The sequence below is a fragment of the Mus musculus genome, chromosome 2 (assembly GCF_000001635.26).
Source record: "Mus musculus strain C57BL/6J chromosome 2, GRCm38.p6 C57BL/6J".
NCBI classification, from domain to species: domain Eukaryota; kingdom Metazoa; phylum Chordata; class Mammalia; order Rodentia; family Muridae; genus Mus; species Mus musculus.
Genome location: NC_000068.7, coordinates 149,641,578 through 149,656,839, shown reverse-complemented (window position 1 = coordinate 149,656,839; position 15,262 = coordinate 149,641,578).

Below are 15,262 nucleotides of genomic sequence, written 5' to 3'. Positions count from 1 at the left end.
AAAAATGCATCCAAAACAAATTAACAACTAAAAGCCACTGGAACTTCTGTTCAGGAGAATTAACTAATCAAGGTGACTTGGCCTTTTAAAATCATGAACCTTGTTTTAGTTAAGGACTTACTGCTGTGAACACACGACATGACCAATTCTTATAAGGACAACATTTACATGGGTCTGGCTTTGCCTACAGGTTCAGAGGTTCAGTCCATTATCACCAAGGCAGGAACATGGCAGTGTCTAGGCAGGCATGGTGCAAGAGGAGCTTAGAGTTCTACATCTTCATCTGAAGACTGCAAGGAGAAGACTGGCTTCCAGGGAGCTAGGATGAGGGTCTTATAGCCCACACAATGACACACTTCTTCCCTCAAGGACACACCTCTTAATAGTGCCACTCTCTGGGCCAAGCATATGCAAACTATCACAAACCTATATAAAATATATCATGTCACATATGCAAAAACACATTAGTTCCAGTAATATTAAGAAAAGCTCACTGATTAGATCTAATGCCTTGCAACCTTAGATAATAATCTTTGTGCCCTAAGATGCAGTAAAGATTAAATGAAATGTAACATGAGTTCACAAGAGATGTGTTTCACAGAAGCCCTTCTTATTAATTAATGTATGTCAACAAAGCTGTAAATTAAGCAGTTACATAGCCAATGCTCTGGAGATCACAGATCATCAAGCCACTCAACCCACACCCTTAAGTGTGAACTGAGTATTATCCTTCAGTTGCTCCCAATTGATCTCTGTGCAATCGTACTCCCTAACCAGAAATGAGACACCATTTCCCTTTGGAGTCTTGGAAAGTTCCATAACATCTGTTGGCTTTACATGCATGTTTTGTCCATTTAAAAAAGTTCTTATGAAGATTTTCACACTGACACTCTAGCTTATGTACAATCAAATGATACAGGGATGTCCTGAAGTGCTAAAATGAACACATCTCAGACCGTAAGACTCCCTGTAGGAAGCCTTTCACCCAGAGCTGAAGCAATGCTATTATCCTAAGCTCACACTTTTCTCTGGAAAGCTACAAGGCTACAAAAATCTTCCCTTAGTCTGTGAGTCTACTCATAGTTTGGTCTCTGAGAGCAAGAGATACGTGGAATGATATGCTTGCTTTAATCTTGACTTTTCCTGTTCACTTTGACTGCGGTGAATAACAAACTTTTGATTAGGCCCCTATAGGTTGATCAAAATAAGATGCATATCAAGAATGTAGATACCATGTTGAGATAACCCTCTATTAGTCACTTGCAGAATGGAGCTTCCAAATAGTAATTCACTGATCAGGCCTGATGCCCACGTACAAAAGAAAAGAAAGAGTGCTATGGTTCATTCAAGAAGCAAGCATCACTATCTCCAGACTGCCAGAACATTTCCACTGTCTCTTTCTCAGACCAGAAACACTAAATCTTCAGAAGTGAGATGGTAAAACAGAGACTAAGTCTGTACTCTGCAAATGTAAGTAGAAACTCTAATCTATAGCTTCTGCTTACATATTTTTTCCTAAGCATACAGTAACAGTTGGAAGGCCCAGTATCTTTGTGAGTAACAGAATTGAAACCAATTACTTCTGACTTGAGAATGTCTTTACAAGGTAGCACAGTATCAAAGGAACCTCCAGTCTCCTTTGATAGATTGAGTTTAAAATTCTGTCATAAAATGTATTCAAATGAATCAAGGAACCTGACATAGCTTTTACAAGACCACATTCTAATTCCCTGGAAAAGAAAGAGAAAGAAAAGTAGATATGATATAGATTCAGTCTGCAAGCACTTGAAAGACAGACTTCATTGAGAGCAACATATTCCTCCCTGACAGTCCCATCTCCTCACTCGTTCACTTTTTTTGGGGCTTCTTTGTGCAAGTAAAAAGCCACTACCCGACTATATGACACACAGCATATCTGCATCCTGTTGGGCTCGTTTGTGCTATTTATTTACTTAGAGAACCCAGTTAAGAGGTTCAGTTGATGTGAATAGAATAGATTTCTTTGGATCTGTAAATGGAACCTCTTTTCTCTTTAGATTAGAAGAGGCATAGACACATGAGATTTCTATGGATTTAGAGCTACAAGGATTGTACTGGCTAGTTTCATGTCAACTTGACTCATTCTATCTTTATTTTAGAGGAGGGATCCTCAGTTTTAAAAAATGCCCCCATAAGATCTCACTGCAGGCAAGCCTGTAGAGACTTTCTTAATTAGTGATTGATGTGGAAGGGCTCAGCCCATTGTTGGTGCTACTACCCCTGGGCTGGAATCCTGAGTTCTGTAAGAAAGCAAGATAAGTTAAGCAGTACCCCTCCATGGCCTCACATCAGCTCCTGCCTCCAGGTTCCTCCTCTACTTGAGATTCTGCCTTGAGTTCATTGCATGATCAACTATGATGTGGAAGTGTAAGCCATGCAAACTCCTTTTTTTTAATCATTTTTTATTAGATATTTTCTTCGTTTACATTTCAAATGCTATCCCGTAAGTCCCCTATACCCTCCCCCTGCCCTGCTCCCCAACCCACCCACTCCCACTTCCTGGCCCTGGCATTCCCCTGTACTATGGCATATGATCTTTGCAAGACCAAGGGCCTCTCCTCCCACTGATGGCCTACTCAGTCAAACTCTGCTACATATTCAACTAGAGACACACGCTCTGTGAGGTAGTGGTTAGTTTATATTGTTCCTCCTATTGGGTTGCAGACCCCTTTAGCTTCTTGGGTACTTTCTCTAGCTCCTTCATTGGGGGCCTTGTGTTCCACCCAATAGATGACTGTGAGCATCCACTTCTATATTTGCCAGGCACTGGCAAAGCCTCACAAGAGACAGCTATATCAGGGTCCTGTCAGCAAAATCTTGCTGGTATATGCAATAGTGGTCTGGATTTGGTGGTTGTACGTGGGATGGATCCCCACATGGGGCAGTCTCTGGATGGTCCTTCTTTCTGTCTCAGAAAGAACTTTTCTGAACTTTGTCTCTATAACTCCTTCCATGGGTATTTTGTTCCGCAAACTTCTTTCTTAGCCATGGTTCATCACAGCAATGATAATCCTAAGACAGGGGAGAGAAAGCATATGATTGCTGTTAGCCATGTGTACATGTCTTATTTTAACCCTAAAGCATCGGAATACCCTTTTTTTTTTCTGTAAATAAGCTCTATGTCTCCTAAGCACCCATTTATTACAGGGTGGTAATACACATTTCTTCCAGGAAAGAAACTCAAAGTGGGTGTTTCATCTCTGTATACCAGAAGAAGGCACATGTCAGACAGCTCTTGGCCTCTCACCTATTGAATATAGCTGCTTCTGGATGGGGGTTTGCCCCTTTTCAAGATGAACTCAAAGACATGGATGTAACACTGGGAGGGGCTACAATGGGTTTGTCAGCCTGAAATAGCTGCACTCCTGCTCAATACCCAGCAAACTCAGAATGGTGTCCACAGGAGAAAGCCATTCTACTCTGATTAGCTAAGTACTTCAAAGTGTGTGTGTGTGTGTGTGTGTGTGTGTGTGTGTGTGTGTGTGTGTGTGTTTATGTGTGTATTTGTGTAAATGTTTCATGTTCCGTGCACTCCTAATACAGATATTTTGATCCTGTTTTTAAATAGAAAAGAATAAGCAGAGAGACTAGAGTGAGCTCCAGGAAACAGAGGTTCCCATTTTGCCCAGGGCTTTTAGCTCAGGGTCCATTCTCTTTCTTGCTCAATTAGACAGGCTTACTAAGATTTAGTCAGTATTGTAGAGGATGGAAACATGGGAGCAATCCTTTCTGTGGGAGGCAAAAGAAACCAGGGCAATATAGTAAATGAAGTAGACTGGTGTCAGGCGATGAATAATCATTGGAAATTAGGCAAATTTATTCAAGTAACCTGTGCATATTATTTTTATGGTGACCAAAATACAGGCAGACTGCCATTTTAGCATTGTTTCCCTCTGTGCTTTGTGGATGATAATTATAGTAGAAGGAATTTCTGATTTTAATTTGAAGCAAGAGAAAAGAAAACTGCACGTTGCCCCTATCATGTTTAAGGAGTCTCTAAATTCTATTCATGAGCTTCTCTATGGCCACTGAGGAGATCCCAGTCAGGGGCCTACAGTGCCTATCACAAAATCAGTAGTCAGAAGAGGATTCACCGGGCCTTAGAAAGCAAAACCCAAGGAGCTGAAGGGGTTTGCAGCCCCATAGGAGAAACATCAATATGAACTAAACAGTACCCCCAGAGCTCCTTGGGACTAAACCACCAGTCAAAGAAAACACATGGTGGGACTGGTGGCTCTAGCTGCATATGTAGCAGAGGATGGTCTAGTCAGTCATCAATGGGAGGAGAGGCCCTTGGTCCTGTGAAGGTTCTATGCCCCAGTATAGGGGAATGCCAGGGCCAGGAATGAGAGTGGATGTGTTGGGGAGCAGGGGGAAGGGGGGAAGGGATAGGGGATTTTTGGAGGGGAAAGTAGGAAAGGGGATAACATTTGAAATGTAAATAAAGAAAATATGTAATAAAAAATCAAAAGAGAGAGAGAGAGAGAGAGAGAGAGAGAGAGAAAGAAGAAAGAAAAAAGATAGAAAGAAAGAAAGAAAGAAAGAAAGAAAGAAAGAAAGAAAGAAAAAAGAAAGAAAGAAAGAAACATCAGCAAGGAGAAGTACTGCTGCTATCTCTGAGAAGACAGATCAGTTGAAACTGCCATTTTAGACAGGAATCCTGCTGAGTGGGTACTGTGGGGTTTTATTCACCCAGTGACATATTTCTCACTGGGTAAAATTAGAAGCCAGAGATCAGAGTGCCAAATTCCTCGGCTCAGGATGCACATTGCCTGTGACAAAGCTCCTTTCTCCTATGCACAATATTTGATCTCAGGCGTGGTGATTTGCTTCTCACAGTTAAGGATAGGAAGCAAGCTGAATTTATTGCCACCATGTGAGAAAAGAAAAACAGGATATCTAATCAGCTCCAGGAGTTGAAAAGCATCCCTTGCAATTTTTGGTATAAAGTTATATAATGCTGAGCTAGGTAAAGAAGCTATGGTGAGAAGTCTGCACTATTGCTGGAACAATATACATTTCTTTCCACATTATTCAAAGGTCTTTGTCCTCCATAGAGGTATTTCAACTATTCTATCATATTATGGGCTTAAGAGAGAACTGCTTAATCCCCACCCCCCTGATAAAACCAAACCAAACCAGTAAACATCAACAAGACCTACAACAGGGCTGTTTTTGCTTCCCTTCCCTAATTTTTTCTAGGGTATTCCTGTTCTTCATTCACTCCAAAACTGCATGGATCATGCTTGATCCTTTGTCAAATTCATACTTCATATTCAAGTCACCAGCAAATGCTATTGATTCTATCATCAGCACTCATAAATTTCTCTTTCTATTTTGTCAACCTGCCACGTAAGTGCCTTCTCTCCCACATTCAGTCATGCTTGTCTCAAAAGCTTTGATTCCCTTCCATACTTTTCTCATCTACAGGCATTGATCCCATAACCACTGTCTAATGAGCCCACCTGAACATTTGCGAGAACTTGATCTGAAACAGCAGCTGAAAGAAAGCTGATATGGGGTGGGGGAAATGATGTAGAGGGATTATTAGAAGCACAGGTACTAAGTATTTCTAATTTATTATTATTATTATTATTATTATTATTATTATTATTATTATTATTATCTTAGTCACTTTGCCTCCAGCTCACTTCCCCCCTCTTGACAGTTTTTTAAAGTTTTATTTTATTTTTAATTTATTTTTTACACTCCATATTCTATTCCCCACTCTCCCATCCACCTTCTGACTGTTTTACATCACACAACTCTTCCCCACTTCACTCCATCTCCACGTGGATGCCCCCAACCCCCACCCTACCTCTAAACTCCCTGGGTCCTCCAGTCTCTTAAGGGTTAGTTGCATCATCTCTGAATGAACACAGAACTGTAAGTCCTCTACTGTATGTGTGTTGGGGCCTCATATCAGCTGGTGTATGCTCTCTGTTTGGTGGTCCAGTGTTTGAGAGATCTCAGGGGTGCAGATTAATTGAGACTGCTGGTCCTCCTACAGGGTCGCCCTTATCCTCAGCTTCTTTCAGCCTTCCCTAATTCAACAACAGGGCCAGTTGCTTCTGTCCATTGGTTGGGTGCAAATAACTCTTAGCTGCTTGTTGGGTCTTTCGGAGGGCACTCATGATGGATCCCTTTTGGTGATCGCTCCATAGCCTCAGTAATAGTGTCAGGCCTTGGAACCTCTCCTTGAGCTGGATCCCACTTTGGGTCTGTTGCAGGACCTTCTTTTCCTCAGGCTCCTCTCCATCTCCATCCCTGTAATTCTATCAGATAGGAAAAATTATGGGTCAGAGATGTGACTGTGGGATGGCAACTCCATCCCTCACTTGATGTCCTGTCTCCCTGCTTGAAGTGGGCTCAGTAAATTCCCTCTCCCTACTGTCTGGCCTTTTATCTAAGGTCCCTCCCTTTGAGGCCTGGGAGTCTCTCACCTCCCTGGTGTCTGTCACATTCTGGGGGCTTCCCCCAACCTCCTATTTCCTGAGGTTGCCTGTTTACATTCTTTCAGCTGGTCCTCCGGGCTTTAGTCCTTTTCCCTCCCCCAATACCAGATCAGGTTCCTCTCTCTTCCCCACTCCCCCCACCATTCCACTTTCCCTCCTAGGTCCCTCCCTACCTCTTCACTTGTGATTGCTTTCTCCTCTCTCCCAAGTGGGACTGAGGCATCCTCACTTGGACACTTCAGCTTGTTGAGCTTTTTGACTTCTGTGGACTGTATCTTTGGTATTCTGTATGTTGTTTGTTTGTTTGTTTTTGGCTAATATCCATTTATTAGTGAGTACATACCATTCATGTCCTTTTGGGTCTGAGTTACCTCATTCAGGATGATATTTTCTTGTTCTATCCATTTGGCTGCAAAACTCAGGATGTCCTTGTTCTTAATAGCTGAGTAGTATTGCATTATGTAAATCAACCACATTTTCTGTATCCATTCTTCTGTTGTGAAACTCTAGGTTGTTTCCAGCTTCTGGCTATCACAAATAAGGCCACTATGAATATAGTGGAACAGGTGCCCCTGTGGCATGGTGGGGAATCTTTTGGGTATATTCCCAAGAGTAGTATAGCTGGGTCTTCAGGTAGATCTATTTCCAAATTTCTGAGGAACATCCAGATTGATTTCCAGAGTAGTTGTATCAGTTTGCACTCCCACCAGCAATAGAGGAGTGTTCCTCTTTCTCCACATCTTCTCCAACATGTGTTGTCACCTGAGGTTTTGATCTTAGCCATTCTGATTGTTGTAAGGTGGAATCGCAGGTTCGTTTTGATTTGTATTTCTCTTATCACTAAGGACTTTGAACATTTCTTTAGGTGTTTTCAGCCATTTGAGATTACTCAGTTGTGAGTTCTTGGTTTAGTTTTATACATGATTTTTTGATTAGGTTGTTTGGTGTTTTGGTGATTAACTTCTTTAGTTCTTTATATATGTTGGATATTAGCCCTCTATGAGATATGAGGTTAGTGAAGATTTTTTTTCCCAATCTGTAGGTTGCTGATTTGTCTTATTGACTATGCCCTTTGCCTTACAGAAGGTTTCCAGTTTCATGAGGTCCCATTTATCAATTGTTGATCTTAGAGCATGAGCCATTGGAGTTCTGTTTAGGAAATTTCCCCCTGTGCCAAAGAGTTCAAGGCTCTTTCCCTCTTCCTCTTCCTATTCTATTAGATTTAGTGTATCTGGTTTTATGTTGAGGTCTTTGACCCACTTGGACTTGAGCTTTGTACAAGGTGACAAATATGGGCATATTTTCATTCTTCTACATACAGACAGCCAGTTAGACCAGCACCACTTATTGAAGATGCTTTCTATTTTCCACTGTATATTTTTGGTGTCTTTGTCAAAGATCAAGTGACCGTAAGTGTGTGGTTTTATTTCTGGGTCTTTAATTCTATGGCACTGATCAACATGTCTGTCTCTGTACCAATACCATGAAGTTTTTATCACTATTGCTCTGTAGTAAAGCTTGAGGTCAGGGATGGTGATTCCCCCAGCTGTTCTTTTTTGTTAAGAATTGTTTTTGCAATGGTGTCATTGTTTGGAGGCTAATTATGGGATGGACCATTGCATACACTAGCAAGCGTTTGCTGAAAGGACCCTGATATAGCTGTCTCTTGTGAGACTAGGCTGGGGCCTAGCAAACACATAAGTGGATGCTCACAGTCAGCTATTGGATGGATCACAGGGCCCCCAATGGAGGAACTAGAGAAAGTATACAAGGAGCTAAAGAGATCTGCAACCCTGTAGGTGCAACAACATTATGAACTAACCAGTACCCCGGAGCTCTTGTCTCTAGCTGCATATGTATCAAAAGATGGCCTAGTCTGCCATCACTGGAAAGAGAGGCCCATTGGACACACAAACTTTATATGCCCCAGTACAGGGGAACACCAGGGCCAAAAAGTGGGAATGGGTGGGTAGGGGAGTGAGGTGGAGGGTATAGGGGACTTTTGGGATAGCATTGGAAATGTAATTGAGGAAAATACGTAATAAAAAAAATATCAAAAAAAAAAAAAGAATTGTTTTTGCTGTTATGGGTTTTTTGCCTTTCCAGATGAATTTGAGAATTGCTGTTTCCATGTCTTTGAAGAATTGTGTTGGGATTTTGATGGGGGTTGCACTGAATTTATTACCTTCTTCTAGCTTCCAAGAATCTTCCAGACGTAGACCTCCTGCAGCTTTATGAACTTCACCACACCATTCTCTGTCAGTTTTCAGTTCTGTATCAAAATACCTGAGGCTAAATACTTACAGAGGAAAGAGTTTACTGGGTTCATGATTCTTAGAGGTACAATAATTCTTAGAGGTACAACGATGTGCCCTCCTAAGGGACCTGTGACTGGGTCACAGTACATCCTAGATACAGAATAGAACTGGTTCAGAACAAGGGGAAGATGTGTGTAACCAGGTGAGTCCAGGCTTGCTTTCTTTCTTTATGCAATCTGCTCTCTCAAGACTTACAGAAAAAATTAATCCATTTCAAGGATCTAATAAAGCCCTACCTTTTTCAAACTCTGCCATTTTTAAAGATAAGCACATTGGAGACAAAGCTTTGAACATTAGGGGGACAAACAATATCCGAAATCCTAGCCTCGTCTACTGGTAAAGATCTTAAATAATGGTCTCAAATATTTTACCTGACTTTTCTTCCTGCTGGATTTTGTATTTCCTGTCTTCATGATGCTTAGGGCAATGTAGACTCTACATTCTGGTTGAAGGGCAGATGCAGCATCCTAGTAGATGAGTCTTCACAACTGTAAAAGGAACAACTTTGTGAAGTCAATGAGCAACGGATGTCATCTGTTGGCTTTCTCTCAGAATAGCACCTGCATTGTGCAAGATTCTAGGAGGTGGGTCACTGGGAGTGCTACAATTATTAGTTTTACCATTAAATTACCCAGTAGCGTACAAGGGTCATTTCTGCAGTGGAAATCTTTTGCTTCTAGCTATACAAGTTGAGTAGATTGGCACCAACTTGTGTGCCTTTATTATATCACCCTCAGACGCTCAAAGGATTCTGTTTTCATACTCTGGTTTTCAAACAAGAGAAAGTTAATTTGTGCCAAATATCCTTTCACAACCAATAAAGCTTGTGGGGCTGAGGAAGGCAGATAAGTCTTGCTTTTTTAAATGGAAACCCATTAACGAAGACTGTGGAATCATGTTGCAATTATTTGCACCCCAGAGCCTACCTCACCCCTTCCTATCTTTCTTTTGCACACCAGGGATGGATTGTCATACCCGAGACAAAGGCAGGAATAGAACATTTGCAGAAATTAGGCTCTAATTAATGCTCCATTATGACAGTCTCTGGTTTCTAGATGAGTCTTCTTCCCCTTGGACTAAGCATTAGTAAGATTAATTGTTGGATGTTAGCAGAGAAAAGGGAGAGCAGTTGATGTGAGTTTACTGCAGCTTCTTGTCTTCCACAGTCCAGCCTAGCAGTAAGGGGAAGGCAGGAAGCAACCCATATGTATTCTACAGTTTTCTCTCAAGGCTGATGATGTTCAACAGCTGGGTGACCTTCACCCTGTGGGATATTATTTTCCATCTATAGGGTTATCATGGGGGTTAAACAAATCAGGTTTTGAGAACTGGGCTGTGATTTTCAAAGCCAGGTGTTGTTGTCTGTTATTTTTAGAAGTGGTTCTTTATAAGTAAGAGAGTCACTGGGCTGTGACTGGCTTTTGTTTCTTTCTGGATGCAGGAAATGCATCTCCTCAGCCTCACAGGACCTCAAGGACTTAAAGGAACCATGTACTATTTACTCTCACTGGGCTGTCTGTTCAAAACCAACCACCCACCCAACTAACCAACCAAACACAGAAAATTTTAGCATTTAAAACTCATGTTTGCATTTGTAGAACTGAGTGCTCAGACTTTAGGGATATCATACAGTTATTTTATAAATTAGCACTTTTTCATAATAAAAAAGATGCTATTGCTAACAGGATGAGTAACAAGCATGAATTGAAACATTTGTTTCCTCATCGAAATATAACAACTGCCATTGTCAGAGTAAACAGTAAAATGGTCGTGGTCTCTAGTTAGTGGAAATAGAATACAGGAAGCCTGTTGAAGTGCTTAATACTTCAGTCTAGTAACTGTCTCCTCTTTCCCATGCCATTTGTCTTCTAACAGACTCTTGGGCTAAATCCATAGTCATAGGTGGTAAAGATAAATTTAGAGAATGGCTCTGGAGTGGAACAAAGGACAACTCATGGGTTTTGACAGACATATTATACAAAGATGACTCACAGTCTGTGATTGCATTTTTCCTCACTCTGGTGCCTTATCACATGTCTGTGAGCTTTCAGATTATTTCATTGGTAGTGTTACATTTCAAATTTTGTTTTCTTATATGCCACACATTCTATACCATTTCTGTATTTTGGAACCACCTAGATTCCAGGCAGATAAGCAGAGACTTAGACTCTCACCTAATCAGCATACAGCCCACTGTTGCCCAAAGATCCAACATGTATTTCTATAATCAAAGGATACTCAATTATCCCATCTCCACATGTTTTCTTTTCTTTTTACTCTCTCTGTTCATGTATTGATTCACTTTTCTTGTTGTTGTGACAAAGTACTTGTCAAAATCAATTAAAGAAGGAAGGGTTTATTTGTCCCACAGTTGGACTGTACACAGTCAATCACAGTGGGAAAGTCAGGACACCAGGAGTCTGAGGCAGTGCCCATAGTCAATAAGTAAAATGAGGAATCCTTGTAGAAACAAGGACTCTGTGAGCAACTAGACTAAAGGCCATCCTTGTGATATTTTCTCAAAGTAGCTGTTTTCTACTTGCCTTGTAATTTTATTCACTCTTTTATACCTGACAATGGGATGAATGATGATGGTATGAATGAGAAACATATGTAAACCTATGGTACCCTGGAAGCACTGGTTAGGGAGGTTATGAAAGGGGGAATCTTGCTGAAGAAAGAACATCAGTTGGATGTACTTTGAGCTGTTGTAGCCCTATTCTAATTTCTGCTTGTTCCCTATGCCTCTATGTGTGTGGTTGAAAAGGGAGGGACTTACTTCCTACTCTAGTCACCTGCTTCCCTGTCTTCCTTTCCATTAATGATCCCCATTAAAATTATAAATTAAAATAAACTTTATTCCATACATTGCCTTTGCACTCTCTCTCTCTCTCTCTCTCTCTCTCTCTCTCTCTCTCCCTCTCTCCCTCCCCTCTCTCTCTCTCTCTCTCTCTCTCTATATATATATATATATATATATATATATGTACATAGATGTAGATATAGATGTAGATGCAACTCTAGATGTAGATACATCAACATTTCTTTTCTTTCAACTTCATACATGCTAAATTATTTGGAAAGAAGAACTTCAGTTGAGAAAACGTCTCCATCATATTGCCTTACATAAGTCTATGTGGGCATGTTGCTGATTAATAATGGATGTGGGAAGACCCAGTAATGGGCAGGTAGTTCTGAGTTATGTAAGAAATTAGGATAAGCAGGGGATGAGGAGCAAGCCTGTAAGCAGTATTTCTCCATGAGCTCTGCTTCCGTTTCTGCTCCTATGTTCTGTTCTTAAGTTCTCTCAGGGATTAAATGTGACCTGAGATTTGTGAGCTGCTGTAAATTCTTTTCTTCCCCGGATGCTTTTGGCCTTAGTGTTCTATCACAGTAGTAGAAATCTTAACAAAAACACAATTGATAAGTCACTAATCTAGGCTGATAACACTTATATCCAGAATGAATCTTCTTCTTTTTGGAAATACCCTTACAATATTTTGTAGGCTTTTTAATTTTTTTCTAGACAAGGGTTATGGAATGGCTCATGTAAAGGTGCTTCCTCCCAAGCTTAAGTTTGATTCCTGCCATCCAAATTGTGGGAGGAGAGGACTGTCTCTCCCAAACACATGTGTGATATCACATGATGACACATACTTGCATGCACACACAGATACATACTCTTACACAAGTATTAAATGTAATCAAAGATAAAAATAATTCATCTGAAAAAGTTGATAATGAAGAGGAACTATCTTTTAGTGAACCACCTTAAACTTCTAAACCTTAGACCTTAAAGCCTTTTCCTCTGGAGATGGAAAAGGCTGCACTAACTTTCAGAAGATGTGGGTCTGGAGAGGAAGCTATTCCCTACTTTTTCCTTTCACATGTCTACAGTATATCAAATATTATTTAAGCAGTATTTTGTGGAAATCTCCTTTTTGTCATATATTTTCCTCCTTAGTTTACACTTCCAGTCCCTTGAACAACACTGTATGTAGTCAAGCCTGCTTGCTTATGTTGGGATAAATTTTTAATCTTGTAACGTCTTCTCCTTGTCCCCACAGAGCTCTGAAGATAGGCACTGATTCTATACAGGTAGAGCTGCCTCCACAGGTCATGAAGTAGGCAGACATTCCAGGCTATTCCTTGCAGGATTGTCCCAAGAACAGCTTAAACATTAGGGCAAGGAGAAGAAAGTCACTTAGGACATTAGCAGAATTTTATCATCAAGCCTTATGACTCAGGAGGACCTCTAGTTTCAATACACATAACCTAACAATACACACAATGCACATGAATGTGATTGTTAAGCATAGATGCACTAACATATTGAAATAGAACTCTAGGCTTCCTTTTCTTTTCATTTTTCTTTTTCTTTTCCTTTTTTATTAGATATTTTCTTTATTTACATTTTAAATGCTATCCCAAAAGTTTCCTCTACCCTCCCCCCTCCCTGCTCCCCTACCCACCCACTCCCATTTCTTGACCCTGGCATTCCCCTGTACTGGGGCATATAAAGTTTGCAATACCAAGGAGCCTCTCTTCCCTGTGATGGCAGAGTAGGCCATCTTCTGCTACATATGCACCCAGAGACATGAGCTCTGGGGGTACTGGCTAGTTCATATTGTTGTTCCACCTATAGGGTTGCAGACCCCTTTAGCTCTTGGGTGCTTTCTCTAGCTCTTCCATTGGGGGCCCTGTGTTCCATCTTATAGATGACTGTGAACATCCACTTCTGTATTTGCCAGGCACTGGCATGTGACAACATGTCCTTCCATGACAAGTGCTACTAAACTAACAGAACAAATAAAAAGTGTGACTTGACACAGTTTTAAACAAGCAATTTATAACCCAAGAAAAGTGGACAAATAAGAAGAATCTACCTGAATCTTTCTCAATGACCGAAGAATGTTTCAGTACAAAGGAAATAAAACAATTACAAATGAAAGATTCTAGCTTTTTTTAAGTGGTGAAGAAATGAAAAGACCAAAAGTGATCTGAAGTGTTCATCACATCCATAGGTGTCCTCAGCTAGAGGCCCATGCAAAAGATGAAAGTGGAAATAAATGGAGATTAAATAAACGTGCAGCAACTATAAAAGACAGAGACTTTCAGAAAACAGGGAGACATGGAAATGATCTAAAAGATACAAGGTGCAGGACACTGATGATACCAAATTAAAAATAGTCCCCTTAGAGTGCTGTAGTCTAGGCTGAAGAGAGGCAAGAATTTCTAGCTGGGCAACAAAATCTGTGATACAGTATTTAAGTATGGTTTGTTTTCATACAGAAATGAAAAACAATAAACAGCAAACAGTCTGGTTCTAGAAATAGCAAATGCCGCAGAAGATGTACATGTGCTGAGTCCAAAGAAAGCAGATTATACACATACCAGCAGAGAAATGCAACTATACAGAGAGAAACTACACATGTTGCCTAATACTAATTTCAGAACTTATGAACCAGAAAAGGAAACCATTGAGTCAATACTTTTAAAAGAAATAAAGACATCTTCATGAAGAGCGTTAGCTGAGATGAGTTATCCTTTACAGCATAGATGGATGGATGGCACATATTCAGTTGTCTAATGAATTAAAAGAAACTCTTTTCTTTTTTTTAACTTTTTTTCTTTATTAGATATTTTTATTTACATTTCAAATGTTGTCCCCTTTCCTAGTTTTCCCTCTGAAAATCCCCTATCCCCTCTCCCAGCTACCCAACCCACCCATTCCCACTTTCTGGCCCTGGCAGTTCCCTATACTGGGCATAGAACCTTCACAGGACCAAGGACCTCTCCTCCCATTGATGACTGACTAGGCCACTCTCTGTTACATATGCAGCTAGAGACATGAGTCCTGCTATGTGTTTTCTTTGATTTGTGGTTTAGTCCCAGGGAGCTCTGGGGGTACTGGTTAGTTCATATTGTTGTTCCTTCTATGGGGCTGCAAACCCCTTCAGCTCCTTGGGTACTTTTTATAGCTCCTTCATTGGGGACCCAATGCTTCCTCCAATAGGTGGCTGTGAGCATCCACTTCTGTATTTGTCAGGCACTGGCAGAGCCTTTCAGGAGACAGCTTTATCAGGCTCCTGTCCGCTAGCTCTTGTTGGGATCCACAATAGTGTCTGGATTTGGTGGTTGTTTGTGGGATGGATCCCCAGGTAGAGCAGTCTCTGGATGGTCAGTCCTACAGTCTCAATATCAGAAATATCTGCTTCACACTTTGTCTCTGTAACTCCTTCCATGGGTATTTCGTTTCCCCTTCTAAGAAGGATTGAAGTATCCACACTTTGTTCTTCCTTCTTCTTGAGTAAGAAACTCTTTTCTTCATGTGTCTTCGAGCTCTAGCATTTATTTATTTATTTATTTATTTATTTATTTATATTAATTGGTCATTTTATTTATGGACATTTCAAATGTCCCCTTCCTGGTCTCCCCTCCACTACCCCC